Here is a 12,023-nt window from a genome sequence, read left to right on the forward strand (position 1 = left end):
CTTTATTCACAGTTTCAGTTATACAGGGCCAACAACCATGGTCCAAAAATGCTAAATGTAAAATTCCAGGAATAAACAATTAATAAGTTTTAAAGTGCACACCATTTTGAATAGTGCACTGAAATCTCATGGCCCTCGCATTTGGTACCCCTCCCCCGGCATGTAAATCATCCCTTTGTCCAGCAGATTCATGCTATCTGCCCTGAAGTCACTTAGAAGCCCTCTCAGTTATCAAATCAACTGTTGACTACCACGGTATTGCAGTGCTCCTGTTCAGGGAACCCTTATTTTATTTAATGGCCCCAAAGTGCAAAAGTAGTAATACTGGCATATTGTAATAATTGTTCTTTTTTATTATTAGTTACTGTTTTTAATTCTACTAGGCCTAATGTATAAACTAACCTTCTTCATAGGTATGCATGTATAGGAACAAAAACATAGTATACGTAGGGTTTGGTACTATCTGCAGTTTCAGGTACCCACTGGGGGTCTTGGGACATATCCTCTGTGAAGAGGGGGTACTACTTACTGCACAGGCATTTGAAACTGTGTCTGAGTTCTACCACGCAAGAGAAAGAAAATCTCTCCTTTGCTTTTGGCTGAGAACTGCTCTAGGGTCGTTAAATCCCTGGCAGTTTTTTATTTTCCTCATGTTGAGCCTGAAAAGTCCTAACCATGGTGTTTCACAGTCTTGCAGTAGAACCCTGTGAACGTGTACAGGAACAGTCAGTACAAAGGATAAATGGGGTGACACCATTCTGTTATCCAGTATTTTAATCCAAGTTACTCTAAATACAGTGATGAATTTCAGAATTAGTCAAAATAAAATTGCACCATCCATATTCTACATGGAAAAAGTCAAAATAAAATTATCCTGGGATGTAGAAGGTAAAAAGATAAGGTAAAACTAATTAGAACAGGCAACTTCAATCCAAATCAAGTTATGTCATGAATTATTAAAAATACAATAAGTAATTAAATGATTCCAAAGAACTATTTTTATAATAATTTCAAATAATACTATAATTGTCTTGAATCTTTATGTGCCAAATAAAACAAGCATCTAATTTTATAAAAGAAGATATTGAAAATTGTGAAAAGAGATGTTCAGAAACAAAATAAATGTTGATTTCTTTGCCTTGTTAAGCAGACCAAAATAAGGATGTAGATAAAATAGGAGTCTCACACTGGCAGCATACAGAATGCTTGAGATAAATCCATAACAATAAATATATACAGCTTCTCTATTCCTTTTATTGCTTTATATTACTTTTTGAATCACCACATTTTATGTGTTATATCTTCATTAATGCATATTTAGGATAACATATAAAATAACTAATATCTTTTTCTCCAAAACAATTTATTCCATAATTTATAAGTTCCTCTCATATTCATAATGCAAATGCTGTCACACGAAAAGCTTATTCTTATGATTATTTTTCTCCTCTGATTATAATTCTACCACATAAATCTGTTTTCTGCTTTTTAATTATTCTGATAACCTTGCAATGAACCTTATTTAGTCATGATGCTTGTAATGCACAGTTTGATTTTATTTTATGCTTTTTAAAAACAATGTTTGAACATAAGCATGCTTGAAATGAAAATTGGGAATGTAGATTTTTCTTCTACATCCTCTTTCTCTCTCTTTCTTTGATTTTTCTCCAGGGATGTGCTATGCTTTTAATATAGGTTTGGTTATTTTCTTGTCTTCTCTTTTTTTTTTCTTTTTCCTTTTTTTCCCTGTACTTTACAAAACCTTCCAAGTGTAAAAAATGTTTAATCCTTACTTTCTTTAGTCCATCTTCCTGGGGTGCTAAACACCTTCTCTCACCCAATGCTCACATTATGTTGCTCTTTAGAGTGACTATCCTGAAAATTGATAGTGGGCTCAAAGTTAGGATATTTGGATGGTCTGGCTCATCTGGCTCCTTCTACAGAGATAGCTCTCATTTCACTCTGAGTTCCCCAATGGGCTGTACTGATCCTGAAACATGCCTGATACATATAATTCTTTTTTTTTTTTTTGCATAGTACAAATTTTTATTGGTTATGAATATTCATGAGATGCAAAGCTGATTGTCACCACTGATGCCCAAGATGTGATGTCCTGGTCTATACTGACTGGCAGCATGCCCATGACCACAAATTGTGATTATACCCTGTGTCCCCCACACAGTTATCACCTCCCTCCCTCCCCATCCCCCTATCTCCCACTCCGCTTTGTATCCCTAGGTAAGCTCTCTTCGTCTGCAAGTCCAATGCACCACTGTGGTCTTTCTTACATGACAGTTCTAACCTTAAGGAAGCAATGAAGAGGTTTCCATTTTTTATCAGTCATGTCTCAAGCTTCTCAACCAGGTATGATCAAACTTGTCTCAGGTTTGGTTCCCTTACTCATTATGATCTCTGCAAGTGTCAGTATTTTAGTTTCATATAGAAAGACAAAATCTTCAAAACATAACAAGAATTAGAATATTTATATTAGTACTGGTATTTAAACATACTAGGTAAAGATGTTTTGCTTCGCCCTTTCTCAAATAAGAAGGAAAACCAATCAAACAAATCATCAATGAAATGAGAAATCAACCATGACCATTAGCCACAAACTATAAAGAAAGGCTCAATAGTGTAGTAAAAATTAAGTGCTGAAGAAAAAGCATGAACCCATAATCCTACAGATCTGTTGCAGTGCAAAGAGCTCTCCAACGGTAGACTAGGCACCATGAGGGGTCTAATCAAGAGAGTCTCCATTGGCATGCCAGGTGTCTGTCTACTGAAGGACTTTTGCAAAGAGGGGCCAAGCCAAATGAGAGAAACAGGCAAACAAATACTTTTTGTAGGAAAAGCTATGGTGGAGGAGAGGATACAGAAATTATGGTCAGTAGTACTGCAGCTACCAGGCTTAGTTAACTGAACCAAAGTTACTGTTAAATCAATTCAAAAAAAATATTCTGAAATAACACATTTTCTTCAGGGAAGTCTTCTTACCCAGAGTATACAGGCGGAGGTAGGATGTTGGTGAGGAAGCTCTTGTCCGTGACTTAATCCTCAGTGTGATCATTAGAAAATGGTCTCCAGATAATGTAAGTAAATTCATTGCTTGAAAATAAAAAGAACAATTTGGATAGCAAAGGTAGAAAAGTTAAAAGAAGAGTAATTACACCAAAAACTATCAGAAAATTGACACATTTCTGCAAGCAATCAAAGGAATAAAATAATATTTGGGTTTCTTAAACATAGGATAAAAGGTGATATAGAAATGGCATTATAAATTTGAAATGGCAACTTCAGGGAAGAAATTGACAATATCCAGAAAATTACTACAGGAAGAAAAAGTCCAGTTAAGAATAGCATATGGTCCTTGATAACGAGGTAAATAGGAAAAAAAAAAAAAAAATGAGTAAAATGCAGTTATGAAAAGGTAAACATTTTAAAACATAGAAGAGGAAAAGGCACTAAATAAACAACTTAGTGTTATTTTACACATGTAAAATATGAGACTTGGGTAAAGGGAATAAAATAAATGTCTGGTAATGGAAAAGCGAGTGCTACTAGTGAAGATCTGCTTCCTAAATACCTTTGCAGAGCCAAGTGGAGAGTATTGGATGCGCTATTAGTGATTGAATTTACAATGTGTAATTTTATATTTTTTAGCATTTTTCAGGCATTAGGAAATATCGTACATGATATTCTGTAATGAGTATCTTTTCATATATTTGATTAAGTTATTAATTTTCCTTTGACTCTCCCCTTCTTCAGGCAAACTTACTTTTGCTCCTTTGATTCGTTTTAATAACACATGAATTTCAGACTCATTCCTCAGAATAGCTTTCATATATTCCATGAATGTTTTGTTGTTATTTTGTGACAATGAGGTAAACACAACAAAACACAAATATATCAGGAGTACTTAAATCAGGCGCAGAATAGATAAGTTTATGGCCTTTATACTGTTCATAGTATACAACTTCAATGTCATACTTCACACTAAGTCATAGAAAACTGGTCTCCCAAGTTGCTTGATTCTTGCTGCTGGTAAGATACATCTTATCAATTCTATAAGTTTTTTTTTTTTTTTTTTTTTTTTTTACTTAAGCAGGAGGCCTAGTCGCTGCTTGTTAGATTTTTTCCAAAAAAAAATTACATAATTTTTTAACATTTCACTGTTTTAACAGTCACCGTATATGCTGTGTTTTAACATGTTTTAACAATTTTTGGTCTGAGTCACTCTTCAATATTCATTGCATTATTTGGTTAATGAAGGGATAAATGAAATCACTTTAGAGTGAAATCTCTTTACAACTTGTTAGAATTAATATCCCAAATAAGATAAAATATAAAACTAACGTAAGAATAATTTCTCATTTTTTTGTATTATGAGTTATGTGCTATTTTTAAGTTGTCTTTTTTAAAGATAGCTTTATCACTTATTGTCTTCTAAATCTTATTTTAATCTAAATTTATAATTAAGTTTAACAAAAAAGAAATTTATAATATAGATTATTTCATTGTCAACACTGCTCACTCCTTCTGTCATGGCCTATGGCAAGGTAGTATAAACACCCTTCATATTCATTGCACTTGGTGGTACTTTGGTTCTGTACTTATTTTATTTTTGAAAAGTTACAAGTATTTTCTCCATTCCCTCATATATACCAATATACCTTTATGTATATGTTTGTGTATATATGTATGTATATATGAAGAAATGAAATACATGTCTGTGCATATATATGTGTATATGTACACGTATGTGTATGTATGTCATATACACACACACGGCATAAATGTGAGGGGAGTTCCAAAATTTTGTGGAAAAATAGAATTAAAAGGTAATATCAATCTTTCCATGAGTTTTTTTGAAGTACCCTCGTACTTGTCAAGCACATGCATGTAAATAAAAAATAAAAATGATTGATTATACAAACTTATTCTTAGGCATTAAGCTATGGTTATACGGTGGGGGAAGAAGACATATGTGATTGAGAAACTACTTCTGTTATATGATCTCACTATGTACTGGGAAAGAGAAAAAAATAATAATATAATTGTGGTATAAACTGTGTTATTATTAAACTGTCCACTGTCCACTATAAGAACCCAGACTAAGGAAGTGAATGAAACATTTTCTGCGGCAGCAGTCATTGTGTGTGCTTGATGAAGGGGCACAAGTTTATTTTCAGATATATAATAAGTAAAGTGAAGTGTCATACATAAAGAACATAAATAAAATAGAGGAATGAAAAAAATAGTAAAAAGTTTAATATAGCTGCAGGTTAAAGTATCTGGTGACAATTTGTGTTGATACTCACAATGGCACATCTAATGTGTAGTGGTATTATGTAAAGGATTCAGTTTGTTTCTTGATTCCACAATACATTATGGTGAAACGCTGGAAGAACAGCCTTCAGGGGAGAAGCTGTTTGCCAGGAGAATTACATGAAAGGGTACACCAGGATTTTACTCCTTTTGAAAATATAAATTAGAATGATTTATTTGTGAATACATATATATTATATATATGTTATACCTGCTTCAAACTCTTCTAAAGCGTAATCCCAACACCTCCATAAACTCTTTTTTACATTGGTTAAGAAAATGAAAGAAGGCTCTTTATGACTCTCTTCCTAACTCCAGGGGAAATGAAATTATGTATAAACCTGCTAACTACAGAAATTATCAAAAAGAGATTCTTAACATTAATCATAATCACTTGCATTTAAAAACTAGCAAGATACATTACCTCAAAAATATAATTTAAATGGAATCCCAGAGTTAGTGTCTCTCCTGATGTCATATACCATTACTTTTACAAAGATAAATTTTAAATAATAAACATTGATATTGGCCTGGGTTCCTCTGGACAACTTGCCTTTAAATAGGTTTCCAAGCTTTCGGATATCAGCCCTTTCAAGTGTGCGTTGCCTCATATCGGTCATAGAAATCAGTCTTAAAATTCCAGTTGTTCTTACAAAGCCCATTCTTGAGAGGCGATGAAGAAGGAAAAAAAAACTCCAGAAGATCCTTTAGTCACATCTTTCAGTGCTGCAGTCACATGTTTATCTAATATGCTTGCTATCAATCTATCTTTCTGCCTACCTATTATATATAGAGAGATATATAGAAAGGAAAGCACATTTTTTATATATATCTGTTCCTCCAATGTTGGTCACCGTGGTCACAATTGTCACCATAACAATTGATTGTACAGAAAAAGATAAAGAGCAGACTGGATTTCCAGGTGTTTTCAATTCAGGTGAATCTATTATCTTTATAGCCCTGAAGTCTGGTCTGAATTGGATTAATGGTTTCAGTATTAATTAAAAAGATAATGTTTGGATGAAATTATCAAAACACCATGACCAAAGCTGCTTTAAAATATAGAAAATATATATAATATAACAAGTTATTCAGAGTCAATGTGCTGTGCTATCATGGTTAATTCTGATGACCTAGAAACTCTCCAGATTATTGCCCTCATATTCTCAGCATTTTGAATCTATGCTAATGATTCTGAGGTGGTTGCAATAGTTCTAAGCATTATCAGTTCATATGTAAAAAATAGTCAACAACAGGATAAAGATATTCCCCTTTTATATAACTTTTTTTTTTGTAAATGAAGAAAATTCTGCCTAGATAATTTTTATCTGATTTTGCATCTTTTCTGACCAGTTTTGTCCATGTCTATTTCTTAAACTATCTTGCAGTAGGAAAAGGACAAAGAAAAGGAAAAGGACTGATTAGACTAGATCAACAACAATTTACCCTAGAAGTTTAGGAAGATCTCAGTTTCCCTCAAAGCAGATAGATGATCAAGGCAGATTTTAGGTCAATATTCTGTCCAAAAAGACCTTTCTGATAAATGTTGAATAAATGATCATAGTTGTCTGCAAATGTCTGCAGTTTTCTTTTCCTTTTTAAAAAAAAAAAATTTGTAATCCACAAAATTGATGTAGAAGACTGATTAATGGGTTGATTGGGGGAAGTCATACTTCTGTCACCTCCACATTCTCACTTTGGAAAACATTTCCGAATTTAATTTTAAATCATGATGTTTCCCATGTTATTGTGCTTTTTTTTTTTTAACTTTGCTTACATGAGAAAAAAATAGATATATATGTGATTAGTAAGCTCCATATTCCAACACTGAAGTGTCCAATAACAAAATCAAATCAAGTAATATAAATAAATATATTTTGAGATAGTTTTAATCTGTAAAAATGCATGAATGATTATTGTACAAAAAAGGATGTAGAATATTTCAGGCAAATGTTCATTTTTGACACTAAGAACATGCTGTGAATTTGATATGGAATTACTGATGATTTCTCTACCGATTATATTGTATTCCTAAGTTGGAATTTAGTGTAGCATACCTTTTCACTAACTGATTCAGAACATCTAAAGAAAAAGTAAGAGGCAGAAGATCAAATTAATATTTTAATGCTAATAAAGGAGATAGTGCATGATATGACAATAATGGGCTTCCCATGACTGCACCATAATATTGACCACAAGTTCCTTCATAGTCATTAATATCTCTTACCAATCCCAGTACAGGCCACCCTACCAAAGGCAGAAACCGGAATAGCTTTTATTTTAGAAGTACAAAGTGTATGCCTCCAGAAATCAAACAGCTTCAGCAAAAGAGAAGAGGATTCTTCCATTCTTAGTTCATCACCCCAGACTTACCAATTAGATCAGCTGTTTCTTTTCAGGGCACGGTTCACCTGTGTTTCTTTAGCAGAGCCCCCTTCTCATGAAAATGTGAAAACAGGAGAAAGGGAGACTTTCTGCAACAATATTTATTTTGAAGAATGGAATTATATTTACAGATGTCCTTCTAACATTTAGAGAGTGTTACTATTTCTTTTTTTTTACTGAGATCAATATATATCTGAATACATTGCCCAAATAAAGCATTATTTTATAGACAATATAGAGATGTTTTGGTGCAAACATATGCAAGTCACTGCTTATATGATTCCATGTTCTCATTTACTACTTAAAACACGGGAATTTGTAGATCACATATTGAAATCTCTTTCACTCCACTCAGGAGAAGCTGTGTCCTGTCCATCATCATGTTGGCCTTGTTGCTATTCCACTACACAACAAATGCACTCCTGGTTCAGGGCTTCCCAGTTCACACTTTCTCCTATTGGAACAGCACCAGCTAGAGTCACATGCCTCACTTTTTCCTTCAATGCAGTCCTCAATAACTGCCTTTGCTATACCTCTTTAAAATACACTTTTTTGTTATTCTCTATCCTTACCCTAGTTTATTTTTGCTGATGACATTTATCAAGACCAGACAGTATATGCTATTTTATTTCCTTGTTTTACATTAACCTTTACAGTGAATAATCCATAAAGGCAGAAAATTTGCTTTGTTTACCACTCTATCCCCACGACGTGTGCAACAGCTATTGTTGTAGAGTAAATCTATAACAGCATGAACGAATGAAAGAATGAGTGAATGAATGAATGAAAATAAAAATTTAGTTACACTTTATCAATGTTATCTTTTGAACATGTGTGCACACATTTCTTTTTCCAAAGGATTATTTCAACATGCCCCGGAAATGTATGTACAATATCCCATTCTGGTTAGTATAAAATAGTGCTTCTGAGTGTTAATTGAACTCGCAGTCATGTTCAAATTTCATCCTTACTACTTATTTTTTTTTTTTTTAAGTTTTATTTTGTCGATATACATTGTGGCTGATTATTGCTCCCCATCACCAAAACCTCCCTCCCTTCTCCCTCCCCCCATCCCCCCCAACAATGTCCTTTCTGTTTGCTTGTCGGATCAACTTCAAGTAGTTGTGGTTGTTATATCTTCTCCCCCCCCCCCCGGTGTGTGGTGTGTGTGTGTGTGTGTGTGTGTGAATTTATATATTAATTTTTAGCTCCCACCAATCAGTGAGAACATGTGGTATTTCTCTTTCTGTGCCTGACTTGTTTCACTTAATATAATTCTCTCAAGGTCCATCCATGTTGTTGCAAATGGCAGTATTTCCTTCGTTTTAGTATAAGGAAGGGCCAATTGAATTCAAATTGTGCGATGAAAGTTGACAGAATCAACTCAGCAAAGTTCTATGTCTAACTTATGGCTAACAACAAAAGGGAAGGTAACAACCCGAAATATTTCTGATTTTCTCTCACTAGTTCACACTGGTTCTAACAGAATTTAAGGAACAAAAATTAAATAAGTGAAGTACCCATAATTTAAGCCATGATAACATTTTGCACCCTTCTCATTGTATGGGTCATTCACAGTATACCCTACACAAATGTGTGTGTATTCCCCATTGCACAAAAGAGAACCCTCATAGACTGTTACAGTTTCCAGGTGAAGACCTCAAAATTAAATTAATTATGATTTTAAATTAATCACTGCTCAGAAGTAAATAAGAAAATGTGCCTAAAATATTTATTTTTAAGTAAATTATTGTAACAATACACTGCAGATAACTAAAAAGTAGAGAATTCTAACCATGTTTTATAAATAAAATATTTATTATTTTCCAAAAGAGATTTTACTTAAGGAGTTTCAAGCAAAGCAAGAAGTAGGAAAACTCTAGTATAAAACTGAAAAAAAGCTATGATTTTTAAAACGAATTATTATCCCCATTCCTTCTCTTCATTTTTTACAAAATTTTATTTTGTCAATATACAATGTGGTTGATTATTGTGGCCCATTACCGAAACCTCCCTCCCTCCTCCCTCTCCCCCCTCATAAATAGCTCCTTTGATAACAGAGAAAAATAAGCATCGAATGAATATTATAAATGCAAGGTTTACCATCATGTTTGTCTAATTGATTTCTAAGGTTAAATATTTTACAATATTTATTTATAATTGTAATTTAATTAGCATTTGATAAATAAGATTGTTTATGGTTTGCTGGCTTATTCTTTCAATAGATTTTATTTTCAGACCAGTTTTTGTTCACAGCAAAATTGAACAGAATATGCAGAGATTTCCCATATACCCTTTGCACCCACACATGCATAGCTCACTCATTATCAACAGAGTCATATATTTATTACAATTCATTAACCTAGTTTGAAACATCAATATCACATATTCTATAGTTTACAAAAGGGTTCACTCTCGATGTTGTACTTTCCATGTTTTGAACAAATGTATCCACCAGTATAGTATCATACACAACATTTTCACTGCCCTAAAAATCCTCTGTGCTGTACCTGTTTATCCTTACCTCCATCTTAACACCTGGAAACCACTCATCTTTTTACTGCCACCATTGCTTTGCCTTTTCCAGAATGATATATAGTTGGAATCATACAGTTTGTTGTCTTTTCAGGTCATTTTCTTTCACTTTATAACATGCATTTAAGTTTCCTCTGTGTCTTTTCATAGCTTCGTAATTCATGAGCTTTTAGTTCTGTTAATTTTCCATTGTCTGGATGTACCATTTATCCATCCATCTACTAGATGACATCTTGGTTGCTTCCAAGTTTGGGCATTTAGAAGTAAAGCAGCTATAAACATCCATGTGCAGGTTTTTGTGTGGCCATAAGATTTCAACTTGTTTGGGTATTTATCTTATCCCAGGTCAGATAGCTATGCTAATACCTTAGCAGGTTCATATATGGTTAAATCATTTCTCCTGAGTGCAGACCTTGTTAAAAAAAACAGAACGTTCTGTTGTATTTTGAAATGGTCCCTTTTTCCCCTACCTACAGGATGAACAGAAGGTATTTATTGTGAGAACCTGGACTCTCCATGCTGTAGGTCAAATGTGTCCCTCAAAATTTCATGTGTTGGAAAGTTAATCTCCATTTTAACAGTGTTAAGAGGGTGGGAAATCAGATTATACTATTTGAAGTGTGGGACACCTAAGAGATGATTAGATTGTGAGGACTGTGCCCTTGTCTATAGATTGATCCATTCACGGAATAGTGGGCATGGCTCTAATGGCTTTATAAGAAGAGCACATGAAGAAAGTTATATCTCTCTTTCTCAAGATATTCTCCTGCCATGTGACAACTTTGTCAGCAAGGGATCTTGTAAAGAGTTCCCACTCAGAAGAAGGACCTCACCAGATGTGTTCCCTGGACCTTGGACTTCTCAACCTCCAAATTGTAAGAAATAACTTTCACTTCTTTATAAATTACACAGTTTTAAGTATTCTGTTATAAGAACAGAAATGAACTAATACAGCTCAGAAGATAAGACTTACTCACCCCATGATTGGGAACCCTTGAAGTTTTTATTTATCAGACTTGTCCACACTGAGCCTACAGCGGTTTGTCAATTACAATTCAGGTTTGCCTACCCATGCACAGATTACCACAAATGTTTGTCTCTGTTTTGTTAGCTTTTGTTCAGTACGTTGTGATTCTCCATATTTTCCTGTTGCTCTCTCTAATTTGGGGGGCAGCAGTTTCCCCTGTGACCTTACTGTTCTCAAGAGTTGTCGATTTTTAAATGTTTTAAGTTGAAGTGGAAACCTCCAAGCTTCTCATACGCTAGGCTGGAAATAAGAAGTCTGCGATAATAAGTATATAAAAAATAATTTTTAATATTGGTATCATTTATTTTATGTGTATACAATTTATGTGCTCAAATATATTGTTTGTCACTAGTTTATTGAGTATTTGTATATATGCAAGTATACCTACACATATGTAATGAATAGTTTCTGATGTGTGTAAGTTTGAAGACGATTTTTCAATAAATTGACTATTTGACAACTTCTCTTCTCTCTCTGAGAAGTAGGAGATAAAGTTATCTACTGAAAATAGACAGTGAAAATGGAATCATACATTTCAACACACTAAATAGTTTTGAATTAAGCCCTGTGGTCTAAAAGCTGCCTATGAAAATCACAGAAAGTATGTCAGAGAGTTTATTTGTGATGGGAGGCAATGTATGTTGTGTTGACAATGATCTTTACTACTTTCAATGGATAAAATTAAAAACTGACACTAAAGAAAACCCCTCAGAGTTGTCTGTAAAAAATTATTCATGAGTAATTTATTTAG

The sequence above is a fragment of the Cynocephalus volans genome, chromosome 2 (genome assembly GCF_027409185.1).
Source record: "Cynocephalus volans isolate mCynVol1 chromosome 2, mCynVol1.pri, whole genome shotgun sequence".
NCBI classification, from domain to species: domain Eukaryota; kingdom Metazoa; phylum Chordata; class Mammalia; order Dermoptera; family Cynocephalidae; genus Cynocephalus; species Cynocephalus volans.